The sequence below is a fragment of the Orbicella franksi genome, chromosome 15, assembly GCF_964199315.1.
Source record: "Orbicella franksi chromosome 15, jaOrbFran1.1, whole genome shotgun sequence".
NCBI classification, from domain to species: domain Eukaryota; kingdom Metazoa; phylum Cnidaria; class Anthozoa; order Scleractinia; family Merulinidae; genus Orbicella; species Orbicella franksi.
The window spans coordinates 20,728,674-20,746,958 of record NC_138159.1 but is presented as its reverse complement, the minus strand read 5'-3'; the positions used below and the strand labels follow the sequence as shown (position 1 = coordinate 20,746,958).

Below are 18,285 nucleotides of genomic sequence, written 5' to 3'. Positions count from 1 at the left end.
GGAGGGACGCTTATTCGAAGGCGGCGCTTATTCGAGGAGGCGCTAATTCGAGGATTTACGGTATTTAATGGATTTTTAAGATTAAGAAGTATTTACCGAATGGTGCTTAAAGGAGCTGTGTCACGAGTCTAAGCCAAAGTTTGACATTCGAAAAATGGCCGCCAAATTGAGTGAAATATAAAAACAACCATTTAAAAACAGTGAAGAAGTGATGTAGCAACATTACTTTATAAGAATGCTGTTTTGAAGGCCTATGGAATTGTGCCTTCGAAAGAAAATTTCTCAAGTTTTCAAAAACCTATATTGAAACGGATTGCGATATGGGTTTTTGAAAAACTGTTAGACATGAACAGTTTTTAAACTTAATCTCCTTTGTTTGTCACCTTTAATTATAACGCCCAGGAATTTGTTTGTAATGAAGCTATGGTTTTGTCAGTTAGATCTGTAGTGTTTAGATCTATAGTGTTTTATAGCGAGTATTTGGCTAAACGAAATAATATAGACCAAACTCAACTGTGACACGGTCCCTTTTACGTGTCATCATTTGTTTGTTCGTAATGAAACGACAAATTATTCGTAAAATAGTGATAGACAATATTGCTGTAACTGAATTCTGAGAAATTGTTTTTATATATTCCAGGTAGGACGCTTTTTCAGTCACGAGGAGCAGCTGAGGCCTGGGTAGACTGTTAATAACCTCAAGATGAATTGATCATACACCATGGTGATGCCTGAGAGTGACTAGCCGATAGGTTTTATATGTCTAACGAGTAGTGTATGTACCGGTGACAGGTTAGACATCTCTTACTTCTAAGAAATAGTTTTTGGAATCTGACTTTGTGGCAAACAATATTTTAGTGGAGTCATGACTCTATAGTCGAATTACCTACCAAAGGAAGGAAACTTGAAAACCGTAAGGGGAAAAACCCGGCTGGCTACCTCAAAGAAAAAAATAGGCTTTCATTTTAGCCTGGTGAAAATTCGCAGGATAAAATTAGTTTCGGGTATTTTTTTCAAGTTTCAACAGCTTCTTGTGAAAGAAAAAGGAAAATTTCAATTTTATTTACTTCACTATTTCCAATCGAGTAGGGACAAAAATTGCTCCTGTGCCGATGAATTTATTTGGTTTGTAAGCCGCGGCAATGAAAAGGATGACGCATTTTCTCACCAAAAGTTAATGTTTACGATCTGGAATATCCGCGAAGTTCATAGTCATTCAGATTGTTTATTTCAAAAACAATGCAAATCGTAATTTTATCGAATGTCATTCTGTGATCATTATAATTCACATGTTACTGTTGTTGTTTGCGTACAGCGCGGCTAGCTTAAAACCCTTCAATCTTTCGTACTTACTTTTTGCAGCAAATCGCGAATAGAAGTTTCTAAGTTTATTTAGACTTAGTGGCAGTTATATGTTGAAAGAATTTTTAAATGTTCTTCAAGTCTATTAATTATTCGTAAACTTTGTAGTTGCCGATGGAAAACAGCGGCGGTATGTAATTGTTTTATTTTTCTCAAAGGTTTAGTAATATAGCTCTGTCGCGGGTCATTAGTTTATAATCTAGTTCCACATATTGTGATTATCGCGGTAGAAAATTTTAGCTATTAGAGGAAAATAACACAGGGTTCGTAAATGAAGGTTTTATTATGATCATAACATCTTCAGAATATGGCGGAGGTAAGAAGACGAAGAGTTAGGGACTTAGCGTGTACGTGTACACTGTTGTTTATTGAACGCGAAAGATTTGTACTGTAATATTAATCTTTATTGGTTTTTGTCTGCTGTAGTATTACAAAATAAATTGACTTAATCATGTTACAAACTTGTGTCAGTTTACTGAAAACCATGCTTACAAGGCTCTTTTGCAGATGCCGTACAAATGACGAGTACCAGACAAGAAAAATTTCAATCTCGGAAGGAAGGCAAAAAATTGATGTGAAACACCGCCACCTCCCCGCCACCACCACTAACTAGCATTTTTTTTATAGTCATAGCAAGAGTTTGGTCCACCCATCCTTGTGGTACAGTAGCCTTTAATACGCATGCGTACTAAATGAGTGCCCCAGTTACAAGAAACCTAATGTACTGTACGTCGTGACTGTAAGTAACTGAAAACTTCGTGTCGGTTTAAAACGAAGTTCAAACTTCGGGTTTCCCGACACGGCGGTATCAGTTACTTGTAAGTGGTGACTGTAGGTAACTAATAACTTCGTGTCGGGTAACCCGAAAAAACGTCGGATTCCCCAACACGAAGTTATCGGTTACTTACAGTCACGACTTACAAGTAACTGATACCTCCGTGTCGGGAAACCCGAGGTTTGAACTTCGGCTTAAACTGACACGAAGTTTTCAGTTACTTACAGTCACGACGCACAGTACATTCGGTTTGTTGTAACTGGGACACTCACCTAGTACGCATGCGTATTAGAGGCTACTGTACCACAAGGATGGGTGGACCAAACTCTTGCTATTAGTATAAAAGAAATGCTAGTTAGTGGTGGTGGCGGGGAGGTGGCGGTGTTCCACATCAATTTTTGCCTTCCTTCCAAGGTTGACAATTTTTCTTTGGCCACTTCATAAAACTTGTCATTTTCAAGGCATCTGAAAGAAAGAGGTCGCAAGTGAACTCTACATATACAAACGTTTCCCGCCAAAAGACTTTAAAAATTTTATGATAAAATATGATACCAAACGCGCATGCGTGCATGCAAAGTTGTACCACAAGGACGAGAGCTCAAAACTCTCGCTGTAAGTATAAACGAAATGCTAGTTATTGGTGTGGTTGTTTTTCACATCAATTTTTTTTTCTTCCAAGGTTGAGAATTTTCCTGTCTGGTACTCATTTTTTTCAGGGCATTTGCAAGATTGTCTTTTGTCTCTCGACTTTCCCCACATTTGTCATTTCAGAGGCATCTGAAATAGAAGAGAATGTGACTTAGAACATACAAATATTTCCCACCAATTAAGAGACTTAGAATATTATTCCAAAAGAACGTGATCGTAACAACTTAGTTAGAAGCTACTTAGACTTATACAATACCTTCGATGACTTAAACTTAAACAATATCTCCGAATTTTACATGCACTTGTACTTGATGTACCAAAACCGGCACAATCAAAATCAACTATAGCGAGACACGTTTTTTCACTTGAACCTCCATTATGATACTCTCACTGCGCGATTTCTCACAAAGAATATTTTCTTTCACTTTTAAATCTGCATGTAGCTGTCCCTGAACCGGCACGATTCAAAATCGATCGTAGCGAAATTTGCTTTGATCTTCACGTTTGCAAAAGTACTGTTGACATCTAATCAAGTTAACGGCCAAATATGCAACAAAAGGTTTCAACCCTTTAAAATCTGTCTAGTTCTGTACCTAAAATTCCTTACACACTCGTAAACTTGGGTTTGTTGAATGCCTTGATATGAACGAGATAAGATTACCTATAGCAAATACATAAACAATACGACTTACCCGAATTTGCCCATCGCGTTCAGAGGATTCATTCGATAACGTGCATGATGTCCTTGAAAGCATCTTCTCAAACTTTGAAGCTGCTCGCTGTTGAAGCCTAAGGGAAACAAAAAGTAATAAAAAGAAGTTAATCTTATCCGACTGTCACTGTTAACTTTCCGTATAAATTAAAATATAAGGTAAGAATAAATGCAAATAAGATGCAAATTATGCCGTTCTTCCGTTCTGCGATAAACACGTCACGCTTTTTTCACAACGCAATAAGCTATTTTTTGAAATATATATATACATATATTTTCCAATTCGCAAATAATCAGCTCCCTTTAAATTAACCTTTTTTACGACCAGTAGTGATTATTAAAGTTAGACTGATTTCATTATCTCAGAACGCTGCGATAACTGTAAACATGACAAATTTATAATTATTTGCTTGTTCAACGTTTTAATACTTTCAAAGCTGAGGATCAAAAATTTTACGTTTGTATCTTTAGCGAGATAAAATTTCCCCCCAAAACAAAACAAAAACAATTAAGCACCAAAGTATTACATTGTGCGCTGTTTAGGTACGTCACGCTGACCATTAGTACGCTTATGTAGTCAAGTTTTCCAAATTGAGTTATATCAAGTCGAGTTGGCGCAGTGGTTTGGTGCGCGCCTCTCGCTCCGGGACTAGACAGAGTCGCGAGTTCGATTCCCGGCCCTGGCGTATAGAAGTACTTTTTTTCCTTTTTAAAACCAGAAATCAATTGACCGAACCTTCCTCGTGTACCAATTTTTAAAAAATCAATTTTACAATGCAAAAGCCGATCGCTTACATTGAAGGAAAAAGAGCAAATAATTTATCGCAAAATGTAATTCGCGTTCAACCATTAAAAAACCGTTACTTTTTACACGGATGGAAAAGGACGCCAATATGACTTCTCCTGGCCAAACGAACTTGCTACATGGTTCCAAAACTTTTATAGCTCGATGTATTCGATATTCTTATACTAAATACGCAGCAAAGTTCAGCAAATGTCGCAATGTTTGTCTAATTACCGGTTTCGTTATTCTCAGTAGTGAAATTTCTCTGACGTTTTGCAACTTGAATTATGTAGCGGTAAAGTTAAATAAAAAAACTCAAGAAAGCTTTGAAGGTTGGTTCACGCTTCCTACAAAATCAATAACATAGGCACGCAAGGCGTGCAAGAGGTATTTTTTGTGTGAAGTGTCGGAGATAGGAGCATTCATGGTACAGTAATGATTTGGTTAATTTAACAAGTGTTTTTTGGTTGCGATGTTACATCGGTCATGGTAAGATAGCTAAATAGTAAGCCATAAAATGTTTGACTGAACAAACTACAGTAATCTGACACGTCTCCAGAATAATGTAGATACCATCTTATTTTTTCTAACAGGCAATTTGATTCGTTCTTTGATACAACCCGCACCGTGATTGGTGTGACACGCGTACATTCATAACTCCCTCATTCACCGATCACATAACCCTTCCAACCCCAAGAGGAATTTTTGCTCAAAAATACTCATGATCAAGTTAATTGAGAGACTTTTTCGCATTTTATACGAGCCGTAAGTTTACCTTTTTGCACAACACAACACAACTTCATCGAAAATAGAAACAAAGAGAAAAAAACCTCTGACACGTTGAAAGTCTGATTTAATTATATTGCACTTTAACTCGGTGCCGGGCAGTCTTCAAAGAACATTTGAACAGTTTTCATACTTTTTACCTTTAAAAATATCGGACTGAAATGAATGTCATCAAATAAAACTATTAAACTGCTATAGCAGAGACGTAAAAACCGTGCAGAAATGAAGGCTTCTTTTTTGTTTAATGTCCTGGAAACAACAGCCGATAACTTGTCAGCTCTAATTGAATTTACTCCCATATAAAAAACAAAAGTGTTAAGTTACCATTTGTTACTAAAGATAGCAAACATCTCATGGGAAAGAGTGGTGACGGTTCGTCCGCTCTAATTGAATTTACTCCCTTGTGAAAAACAAGAGTGTCAAGTTACACTTTGTAACTAAAAAACAAAAATATCTCGTTTTATTATATGGAGAAGAGTGTTTTACTGGGAACTAAACCACTCGTAGATTCCATACGCCACTTCATCCGGGACCCGAGTGGCGTATTTTCCGTATGTCACCTTTGTGAGTGTCGTATCGTTCAATGACGGCACGATTCCCGCCTTTTGCTTTTGTTGAATTGGTTTCTCCATATAATAAAAAAAACATTACACGTTGGCTCGAAGATATGAATCTTATGTTCTCGTGGCAAGAACAATATCTCACGAGTGAGCGAAGCGAACGAGTGAGATATTGTTCTTGCCACTCGAACATAAAATTCATATCTTCTCGCCACCGCGTAATATCCTCTCTATATTTGCATGCAACAAGAACAAAACAATCGTTACCCCCACTTACTATTGTAAACGTTAGAACTGTCTCGTCCCCTCTAAAACATGTCCTAAGAACTATCTAGACGCGACGATTCGTGACCTAATTAAATTTACTCCTTGTGAAAAACAAAAGTATCAAGTTACCTTTGTAACTAAAAATAAAAATATGTCGTTGCATTTGGATACCACTAACCCACGAACTGTTTCAAACCTCAAGGCTCATCTCATTCATTTAACTAAAATCCTCAGCCTAACCCACAGAAAATGTCGAAGTAAACCCAACATATGAATGCTCCCTCCTCTTTTATAGAAGAATAAATATGGCCGTTCTGAACTCTATCGGGATCAAATCTTCTCACATACCATTTACCTTTACAACAAAAAATTGATTGGCTGTTTATAGTAGATCCAATCTGATTGGTGTGACATACATACATCTCTCACTCACTCACTCATCCATTGACGCGTCCATAACATACCCGACGCACCAACTAAGAGGTATTTTTTTTTACAAAAAAATAACTCAAAAATGGCGGTTCCGCCGCCAAAAATCACTCGCGCGCGAATCCCGCCAGCCACACATGTTACATATGGTTCTGAGGTTGTAAAACAGAACATTGTACTCCGGTCCACACAGTAGCATTGATATGTTATTTTGAAAATTCTCAAACTAAATTGCAATTTCAACCAACATTGATCATGACCAAATCGGATCCCTATCGCTGTTGCAACCAAACCAAACGCCGTTGAAGTATAATGAACGTAGTACCACATGTACGCATATTGGACCTATTCGTAGCCATTTATATCTAAGTGGGGCTCACCTGTATTGTAGCGAAACCAATTATTATCACGTTTAACATCTTTGTTAACTTGAACAACTTTGGTTTTTAAAGCTGTGGAGGGTAAGAACATTATTTGAACAGTGTTTCCTTTTCATTTAGCGGGTTTGTACTAACGCTAGCTCGATAGCTGTTATTGCAATTATCAGCGACTTGACACACAAACGAGGCGAAAGGGTCAATTCTGCATTGTATTGACCCTTTCGCCTCGTTTGCATGCCTTTTAAGACAAAATAATATTTGATCGCAGACTCAACTCCAAAAACAGCTGTTCAATCAATTTGTATCATGCTGATGCAGATCATGATAGTCTAACTTCAAAACCAGGCAAGTTTCTATTTTGAACTGTTTTGATGTGAAAACCACGCTATGTTAAGGACACAGAAACACAGGGGCCGGAGAAAAAATATACTTGGAGAACCCAACTCCTTTGCAGGTCAGTTCTCACACCCATCTCTCTGCATTTCTCTCTAACAAAATTTCTCGCCAACAAAAACATCATTCTAACAGCACAAGATTTGTAACAAGACAATTTACAGCATGTTGGGATAATGCAAAGACGCCAACCAAACAATTTTCTTACAACCATTGTGCAAGTACTTTAATGTAATATTTTCTTTTAGATCTGCGTGTAGTTTCGATCATAAAACCTACAGGTAACAACCCGTTCCTGGCATAGGGTTAGGCTTATAAGGGAGAGACCCCTGGGTTTGCCAGCCAGCACAACTTTGGCTGAGTGACCCATCTTTCAAGGAGCAGGTCTCCTGCTACCCTGATGTGACATCATATCTCGAAATCTGACTCAAACCTGCATTGATAATTAGTCTGAAATCTCACTTAATTATTTACCGAGATTTTTTTTCATTAAAACAGCCAGCAGGTAACTGTTTTCGTCCCATTAACTGATTCTGGCTACAGAATTTTGTCACAGATTTTAAATCTGGTAAACCTGGGTAAGTCAAACGCGCTGATTGAGGTAACATTCAGCATAGCTGATCAAATAATCAAATCCACAGTAAATGTTAGCAATATGACTTACTTGAGTTTGTCTCTCTTGTTAACGAAAAATGTGAGAGGAACTTTTTCAACAGTGTATATGATGCTTTGGAAAGTCACCTTCTTGAACATTTGAAACCAGCCACCGTTGATACCTGAAAGAACAAGATAAGAACCTTTATTTAAGTGTCAAAAACAAAAATGTTTTACCTTTATTCCACTTCCCTATCAAATTTCGTACTAGGTGTCGTCTTATAATAAAAGACGAAGAATAAACACAAATAAGATGCAAATTGTCTAACGTAAACACATCTACTATAATTGTTTGTGTTACACTACAGCAATTTAACTGACTACAATAAACTGATTTTAAACAAACAGTTCTGAAGTGCTAACTAATAATCAATGCCACGTTGACTTTTCCATGACCGTCACTAATAAAATTTGCCTTAAATTCAGAACTACATTACAAATATATAATTGTCTTTGCCATGATTTACATACATGTACTTCAAAGCTGGGTTCATAAATTTATCATCCCAACATAGACTTCCGCAAAAAGAAAAATATACAACATTTGAAATATACAGTATGATGTGTGCTGTGATCGAATAGCTGTATTTTTCAGTTATCTGAGTCGATGATTGGCTGTCAGGTATACAATGCATTCTGATTGAATACTGTAGTCAATCGTTTTGCAGATACCCCAACTGATTTCTTGTTTTTTGTAATGCCTTTTACGAGCATAGTACAATTTCTTGCAGAGTTGCATCCAAAACAGAACATTGTGTGCAGATCCACAGGACAGATTACACTTTCAATGAATGGTAACACCAAATTTGGATCTCTAATTACCCTTCACTTCTTTTCTCATTCTTTTCCCACTTTTTCTTTTTCATTCTATTCACTTTTCCCTAACTTTCTATTTTCCTATTTTTTTAACAACAACAACAATAATACTAATAATAATAATAACAATAATAATAATAATAATAATAATAATAATAATAATAATAATAATAAAAAGCATTTGTAACTATTGGTAGACTGGCCCACCTAGACTAGAGCTAGCTATCCATGAGCCAGTCCAACTGTAAAATGTACATTAAGGAATAAAAAATGATTGATTGAATTATAACCAAACCGAACATGGGTAAAGGGTAAGTAATTAAGGCTAGTTCCATATGTACGCCTAGCGGACCTATTTCAAGACAATCTGACGTTTCCAAATGAGACTACCTGTATTCTGGTGAAATGGATGAAAGATTGCCATGTTCAACATCCTTGGTCGTAAGGTTGAATACCTTTGGTCTTAAAATCCTGTGGAGGTTAAACATTTTATTTGAAGAATATTAATTAATCAGTAAATTATTAATATTAATGATAATAAATTATCATAAATTCTAATCATTATTTAATTAGTAATTTTCTCCTCAGTTTGCAGGTCAGCACCAGCCATTTATTTGCCAGAAAATAAATAATATTAAGTAATCAAAACAGTGAATAAAATTGATTTAATACTTGGCAAAATCCTACTCAAAAGAGTACATATAGTGAGTGAGCTGAGCAGTCACATAAATTTTCAAATTTTATCTGGGTTGTAAAACTGAAGTCAGAAAAAAAAATAAATAGGTAAGTTAATTAAATTCTAAGAAAAGAGAAAACTAAAACTTTCTCAAGATCAGTTTCAATAATGCAAAAGTTGAGATTCAAATCAGAGCAACAATCTATTAGGCTGCTGACCATGTTCTTTTGTAGTATCAGTTTCTTTTACACACAGGGAAACAAAGGCACCAGAAAAAGGCAATATGAAATCAACTCCTACACAGGTCAATTCTTACACCAATCTCGTGTGGAGTTCCAGATCAATTTTGTCTTGTACTCGCAATTTGAATATAAGACCAGTCTATGCTTCACAGATCAAGAAACTCAGAAAGAGATTTTTTGGTGGAACCAGCTACCTTGTGGGCCAGTTCTTACACCCATCTCCTGTACAAAGCTCAAGATCCATTCAGCGCATGCAGAAAGTTCAATTGTTCCTAAACATTTTTTTTTTTTTATCTTGCGCTAGCAATTTGGATATGGGACCACTCTATGCTTCAGAGATCAAGAAACTCAGACAGAGATTTTTGGTGGAACCAGCTCCCTTGTGGGCCAGTTCTTACACCCATCTCCTGTACAAAGCTCAAGATCCATTCAGCGCATCCAGACAGTCCAATTGTCCCTAAACAATTTTTTTTTTATCTTGTGCTGGCAATTTGGATGTGGGACCAGTCTATGCTTCACAGATCAAGAAACTCAGGAAGAGATTTTTGGTGGAACCAGCTCCCTTGTGGGCCAGTTCTTGCACCCATCTCCTGTACAAAGTTCAAGATCCATTCCATGTATGAAGACAATCCAGTTGTTCCTAAACAAGTTTTTTTTTTTCTCTTGTGCTGGCAATTTGGAATGTGGGACCAGTCAATGTTTCACAGATCAAGAGACTCAGGAAGAGATTTTTTGGTGGAACCAGCTCCCTTGTTGGCCAGTTCTTACACCCATCTCCTGTACAAAGCTCAAGATCCACTCAGGCATGAAGAGAGTGCTGGTTCTGACACAAGTTCTTATTTTTCACCTTCTTTGTGGGACCAAGTCTATGCTTCACAGATCAAGAAACTCAGGAAGAGATTTTTGGTGGAACCAGCTCCCTTGTGGGCCAGTTCTTACACCCATCTCCTGTACAAAGCTCAAGATCCATTCAGTGCATCCAGACAGTCCAATTGTTCCTAAACAAATGTTTTTTTTTTTTATCTTGTGCTGGCAATTTGGATGTGGGACCAGTCTATGCTTCACAGATCAAGAAACTCAGAAGAGATTTTTGGTGGAACCAGCTCCCTTGTGGGCCAGTTCTTGCACCCATCTCCTGTACAAAGTTCAAGATCCATTCTGCATATGAAGACAGTCCAATTGTTCCTAAACAAGTGTTTTTCTCTTGTGCTGGCAATTTGGATGAGGGACCAGTTTATGCTTCACAGATCAAAAAACTCAGGAAAAGATTTTTGGTGGAACCAGCTCCCTTGTGGTCCAGTTCTTACACCCATCTCCCGTACAAAGCTCACGATCCATTCAGAGCATGAACACAGTCCAATTGTTCCCTAAACAAGGGTTTTTTTTAATCTTGTGCTGGGAATTTGGATGAGAGACCTGTTGATGCTTCACAGATCAAGAAACTCAGGAAGAGATTTTTGGTGGAACCAGCTCCCTTGTGGGCCAAAGCTCAAGATCCACTCAGCACTTGCAGACAGCTAATTGTTCCTGAACAGGTTTTCTTAAAATCTTGCACTCACAGGCAATTTGGGTGAGGGACCAGTCTATGCTTCACAGATCAAGAAACTGTGGTAGAGTTTTTGGTGGAACTGACCATATCCATATTTGTGTGACCTTACACTCTTTTATAAAAATAATTGTCTTGGATTGATGGATAAATCAAATTTTCCTTGCCCCCTAATTTATTAATTAACTTGAAATAGTAAACAATAATTTATTGAAATAGTCTCTGTCAGAAAAATTGGAATGAAATTTTCTCAGTCAGTTAAAACAAATTGTCACAGGACCAGGCCATATTTATTCTGGGTTTGACATCTTCACAATAATTTACACATAAAGGCTGCAGCAGTGTAGCGTTTTGTGATATACAGGATGAAGTTGGGCAAATACTTAACTGAATGCAATTCTGTGTTTCTTGGTATCTAGTCACAGAGAACATTATCACTTGAGCTCTTTTCTCCTGATGAGGAAAACAAATGAAAGATATTTATAAACTACATGTAAATAATATTTAATTAATCCAAAGGAATACAGTCATGTAATTGTATACAGCACATGCCTTACAGGCTTAACATGCTTAACCCACCAACTGTTAGACTCACCACCAATTCATGAGCTTGGGAAAGGTCCCTTGGGAAAGGTGGAGCCAAGCAAGATATGAGCCTCAAGCAGCCCATGCAGGTATCCATGGCAACACTGTTAGCGGCAACCACCAGGCACTGTAATACTGACAGAATCAGTGAAGATACTTATTACCCACACATGTATATTTACTGTCAGCTGTGAAAGGAAGGGAGGCAGGGTGAAAAAGCATGCTACAAACATGAATGGCACACAAAGCAAACTGCAAGTTCTTCCACAGCTAGCAAGCAACACTCTTAAGTCCTGCAAAATCCTGTATGAGAACCCACAGAGCATGCCTCCCCCCTGAAAGGCTGCTGACCAGCACTAGCTCAAGTCAAACATTGCCTAAATTACAGTTATTCACATAGTGTATCACTTGACCAATATATTTACAATAAATTATGAAAATATCCTCAAGGGAACTGTGTTTAGTTTAAAAACATTACATGTAACTACTCAAGTGAAGTCTTAATTCAGAAACAAGTGGTGATGTATACCCTCTACATTCAAAGTAAGAGCCTTTAACAATGTGTATGAATGCAAGAGAAGTGATTTCACCTGAATTGAAACATTTTAAGACATCTCAATTTCTACTGGCTACAAGAGCTTTGTGAGTCTAGGGGAAGAAGTGGTCAATATACTAAATACATGTGGCCAGTAAATCCATGTGATCTAACTCAACAGTATGGGCTCAGGAAAAAAAACAAATTGAATTCCAGCTTCCCCTTGGGACAAGTAGCACTCAAATTTTGCTTGCCCTGGGCAAGTACTTGTCCTGTAAGATCAGACAGCACTTTTTGGGAGCCCTGAATAGTGCAAGTGTGCAACCAAGACTCACTGTGTGTAAAATAATGTTATCACCAATAAGCAGAATTTTGCCACTAATTTTAAGCAAGAAAAATCCTTGTTTATAATACAAAAACGGTGAATAATACCAAAAGACCTTCGAAAACTTTCAATTGCTATGAATTTCCTAGCCCCAAAACGGATTAAAAAACACTGAAAATAAGGATTAAAAAGTACTTTGATTTAATTTTGCTTTGATTTTAAATTTAAAATTGCTCATTTGCACTCCATCCCTGTCACCAAGGGTTCATAATATAAGGCTTTCATGCAAAAAGGTCGTACATAGCTTTTTGGGCTGATTTTTATTTTTTGCAGGATCGAGCTAATTTTTGGCAGACTTACTTGTTTTGACATGAAAAGCGTCATTGCATTATTGTTTTTGTTGATTTGTGCTTCGTTTTTGAGAAATAACATATGCAAAAAAACTCAGTTTTCCAAGCGGCATCTTTTGGAGCAGATCCTTCAAGGTGGATTCCGACATGACATGAACTTAAGGTAATAAATTCACAGAAATTCTGTTGCTTATTTAGATAATTAATTAATGTAGGATATTAGATCTAAAGCAGTGACTACTGATGACTATTCGTCACTTTTCGCGACTGTTCGCCACTATTCATACTATTCGAGACTACTCGCACTATTCGGGACTATTCGCTATTTGCTATTTGCGATTATTCACTATTCGCAATTCAGGTTTTCCAGGCACCCCCTGAAGCAGTGACAAGGACACAAGCACAAAGTGTTTGTTGTTGAGATATTTTTAGTTTTTGTATTGGATCTTCTGCCTGCAGTTTGAGTAGCTGTGCATTTGGAAAGTTTGAGCTAATATTTTTCATGCCATCAAAGTGTACTTCCAGGGCTGTGCTCTAGAAGTGCCCAGGTGCCACAGATGACTAACTTCTCCCTTTGGGCGACTGGAAAAACTTACTTTTTTCATATAAGCTGAAGTGCTGGGCACCTTTAGGCTCCTAGTAATTTTTCTTGGACTGACTTTTAAAATAAATCCATATAGAATTGGGGTTAAGCTTATTCCTATTGCTAAAATTAAAACATCTACTAAAGTTTATTTGTATCATAGTAAACTTAATCAAGGTGCTTAATGATCAGAGAACTTACCACTTCTTCACTAAAAGTCTGCTTTCCTAGCTGGTTCTGCAACTACATGTAAGCCAAGCTTGTGTTTTATTGCTTCAGGAGAAAATGGCGTTTAGATGTTTAGACAAACAAAGTCCTTAAACCTAAGGAGGGAGATAACACATACAAGGTTGAAGTTACTGAAAACAAGAAGCTTTTGGCTCCTGCCATTTTGAATTCTTCCACAGTTTAGAGTAGTCTGCATGTAGCTGTACCAACCCTTGTAGGGTAATTTTGATCGAACGTTTATCACTGATATCCTTTGACACTCAGTGTATGACATCTGCAGATTGCAGACTGTAGACAGCAGACTGCAGACTGGAGATTTTCAACCCAATATTGTACTTCCATTTCTGTTACCGAAAGCTAACTGTAGACAAGCTAACCTGGGCACTATTCAGGCTAAACTGATCACTATTTAGGCCTAAGTGTAGTCTGCAACTGGGGTCTGCAAATATAATACACTGGTTGACACTCTACTGTGGGTACCTTTGGTACACACGATCATGGTGTATGACATTTGCAGACTGCAGACTGCAGAATTTTTAACTAATGCAGCTATCAGTGTTATGCCTGAGGGGGGGACCAAGGGAAGAGGTGGGCACTTTGAACATCTGTGCACACCCCACATGGGGAATTTTAGCAAACTTTGAACATAAATGTTGGCCCCGGGATCGGGAAGTTTGAACAATGCTAAAAAAATGCTGGCCCAAGGGTCGCGAAGTTTGAACAATGTTAAAGCGATGAAAGCGACCAGGATTTTGAATGCAGGGAGCTCTGATACGAGTGTTCCCCCATCTTGAAAGTACCCAGAATTCCCAGGAGTTCGAGCATGTTTTCCACGCTTCCCAGTTGCAATAAACTGGAGGAACGAAAGGTAAGATAAATCTTTTTAAATTCATTGAAGAATACTGCACTTTGTTGAAACTACAGCAAGAGGGCCAATAATGACTTGAAGAAAGAACCAAGATAAACTTTAACATTCATAACTGAAATTTTTAGATTCTATGAAAAACTAGAATGACTGTACATGTAGATGGTCCCACACAAAAAGTCCCAAGCATCTCGGGTGCAAACAGACGATTCCATAGTTCTCGGGATAAGAGGAAGAATTAGAAAACCCATACTCCTAAAAACTCTATACAGATCACTTGATCATTCATACTTTGAGACAAGAGAATACTTTCCCACTAATTTTCAAAACACGGAAAAATTCAGTTCCTCAGGCTTCACATTAACAGCGCAGTTGCTCCCTGCTTTTAGCAATATCTCCAGAGGTTACATTGACTGTCCTTTCCCGTTCCAATGCTCTAACGCATTTCCGAGTTTGGTCATGAAATTCAACTTGTATCGTCTTAGCACAATTTTCTTTAGTCTCTGTGTTCATTAACTTGAGGGTTCCCGGTTGTGTTCCTCCCCCAATCCCGCTTTCCGTATTCCTTGTTTTGGCGCCACTCCCAGAGCTTTAAATTTTTTTTCAATATGCTACTCCTAGTAAATTTGATCATCCGTTTAATTTGATTATCTTTTGCCTCTTTTCACGTCTCCCCTTGTCCATTAGCTCGCAAGTTCCCCAGTGTGTGTCAGCCCCTCCACCCCCCCCCCCCCCCCCGCTTGCACCGCATTATGCATTCACCATTTTCGTGCTTTTTCCAGAGGATCCATTGTATCAAACCAGAAGCATATAACCTAGTCTAGGTGATATGCTTATGATCAAACTTTCTTTTCGTGCGCGTTTCCCTGCAAATCTGGTTATTAATTCAAAGTGCTTCGCTCTTTTGCATCCTGTGTTGATTATCTGTGCCTGTTTTTATGCATATTCTTATCCAGTAATTGAGATTTTCCCATTGCGCATTCCTCACTTACATTACGCAACCTCTGTTTTGCGCTTTTTCCAGCGCCTCCAATGTATCTCAGTGTCCTCTTGCGATTTGCAGTTTTTCCAGAGGTTATTTTGTATCTATCTTTCTTTTATTCCCACACACGTTTCCTCACAACTTTTGTTATGAAATTAAGTTTTGCCGTCTTGCACTACGTGGATTTTCTGTAGCATTTTGAATGCTCCCCTTTAGCTTGTCAATTGTTAATTTCCCAATATTTGTAGCGAATTACAATGTATATGCACTTCCCTTTTAGCGCACTACAATTGTTCAGGAAAACCTCTTTAAATGAGATTTTACTGTCACGTCAGTAAAATATAGTTAATGGAGCGTGACGTACGTTCCGAATGAGCCGTTCATGGCGGCATCACTTTCTATAGAGCTATTGAGCAGCTATATTCCAAAGGTCAACAAACTGTAAGCGTTATTGTAGCTAAACCTAAAACATTGTAGCTTTGTTAGTAGATTAGATAGTTTAGCTAGTTAGTTAGTCAGCCACTTAGTTAAGTTAGTCAGTTTTTATTTAAAGGTTTTAATGATTCCTAGTTTTACTTTCATTTTTACAGCTTAGCTATTTTATTTGTTGGTAATTTTTTATCACTGATGTAAATTTTTAATGTAAATTTTATTTTTAATAACATTTTTTACTGTAAAGCGCCATGAGCCATGGATATGGCGCTATATAAATCTATTATTATTATTATTATTATTGTTATCTTCTGAACGTTATAACGTACCATAGCATTGGTGCAAAGCATTAAAGCACTATTCATGTTTAAGATGTTACACGTGTTAGGGTAAGCTGTTCGGTAGTACAGCCTTTTCTACTGGCTTACAAGCAGACGAACGTCTCCATATAAAAGCTCGGAAAACTGTTCAGAGTCCATTCTGAGTTCGTCTAAGCAACGTAGCTATTACTTATTGTAAATCTATCATTTAATTTTCCCTCCCTCCCTCCCTTTGGAGACGAGGTTGGTCATGTATTCCTGTATAACAAACAAGGGGTCACTCCTGTGTGGTGCGGTTAAGTCTGTGCAGCGACTTCCCCCAAGCTTGTTGTTTTTTCATCGCCTTTGAACATCGCTTGCTAACCGATACTCTTGTCCGATCCAGCACATGCTGTCTGTTATTCAGCTCATAGTGCTGGGGAGATAAGTGAGGTTGTTTTGTCACGCTATCGCCGGAAGTCGCATGGGCTAACCAAACGCAAGGCAGTGTTCCCCCATTAACGCCATCACAAGTTGTTTGTATTTGCGTAATAGCTCTGGTTCAATCGCAAGTCGCCACGGTTCACTTACTTTCACTAGGAACAACGACATTAACTCAGATAAATTAAAACACAATATTAAAACATTAGAAACTGGTCATTGGGTCAATGAGCTTCAGAGAGCCCAATCTCGTCATTTTGGAGCTGGACCCATTTTGTCTTGATACTCACAAATTCAAACAGCGATATATTTGCTAATCATAATGAGCTGTAGCTTTGATGCTTTCACCGATTTTGACCTCAAAAGCGTTGGTCCCGGAAAAAAAAAAAAAATCCGGAAAATCATTTTCCAAACTGAGCAACTAAACACATTTTTTGCCTCACAAATACAGCAATGAAATGAGGTATTAAACACAAAGACATACTATAAACGGGATTAAAAAACAACAACGACTGGATAATTTAATGCAACTTTAAATTGTGATGGTAAATTTCCAACTAATTTTAAGAATTTTGCAACATTTCAAGACAATTTCATAAAATGTGAATTAACGATTGAAATAGTATCCAACTTTGGAGACGGCTACATCCTCAAGGAAATTAAATGCATGTTTTTAACTTTCTTTGTAATTGTAAATTTTAAAATAATTATAAGAAGTTTCAAGTGTTTCAAGGAAATCTTTTAACATGAATTACAAATTAAATTGTATCCAAGTTTAGAGATGGCTAAATTCTCAAGAAAATTAAGTGCCTTTTTATTTTTGTTCCTGCAAGTGTAAATTTATAATAAAGAATTTTGCAATATTTCAAGAGAATCTGTAAATATGACTTCGAGATTATATTGTATGGAAATGTAGAGACAGCTATATCCTCAAGTAGTGCGTATTTGTGGTTCTGAGAGCTTTATAACGTACATTGCATTTCAGCAGCGATTTCCTTGTACATGTACCCTCACATCACTAACTTTACAATGGCCCATAATGTTTTGTCAAGAAAAACACAACCCAAATGGGGGGTAATTATTTTCATGGATTCTCCGTGAGTTCTGGACCGTAAAACAACCAAGACTTTGTAGCCTAATTTCAAAGGGATTAATAAACAGAACAGGTAATTGACATTCATTTTGTACTTATCACTTCAGCAAAAGTTCAAACAAAGTTATGAGAGTTTAGTTTTAAAAAGAAATAAAATATCCAAATCACATAGTGAAATCCCAATTTTGATTTCTAAATTCATCAATAATGCATTGTAATAAATCTGCATAGTCAAAGTAATGAGAGTTTGGCAGAAATGAAAATTGAATATTTTTGAAAACTCACAATGTTTTTGAACTCCATAAAAAAACCAACGATAAAACCACTGAATGGCAAATTGTAATCACCATTTTCACTTTCTACTGATCAATAATTCGATAAAGCCTAATTGTCAAAGTAATTGGAATTCAGTAGAAATCGAAACTAAGTCTCTTTGATTGTGGTGATACACAATTGACATTTTGGAACTTGAAAACACTCATCCCCCTGCCCTGTAGAACTTTTGAATACCAAAGTGCAGTTATTATTATTTTTTTA

The 18,285-nt window shown here is 37.2% G+C and overlaps 1 long non-coding RNA gene across 2 annotated transcripts; it reads right to left on the bottom strand.

Moving 5' to 3' along the window:
- Nucleotides 1-2,830: 2,830 nt before the first annotated feature.
- LOC145470832 (uncharacterized) lies at nt 2,831-9,054 on the bottom strand. Of its 2 annotated transcripts, none has more exons than XR_014042535.1 (6): nt 8,957-9,054; nt 8,774-8,808; nt 7,761-7,872; nt 6,024-6,775; nt 3,478-3,574; nt 2,831-2,914 (listed from the first exon to the last, which is right to left on the bottom strand). It is a non-coding gene; the product is annotated as an uncharacterized LOC145470832 (long non-coding RNA). The 2 variants fall into 2 exon arrangements; XR_014042534.1 differs by having other exon boundaries at nt 6,704-6,775.
- Between the last annotated feature and the right edge of the window lie 9,231 nt (nt 9,055-18,285).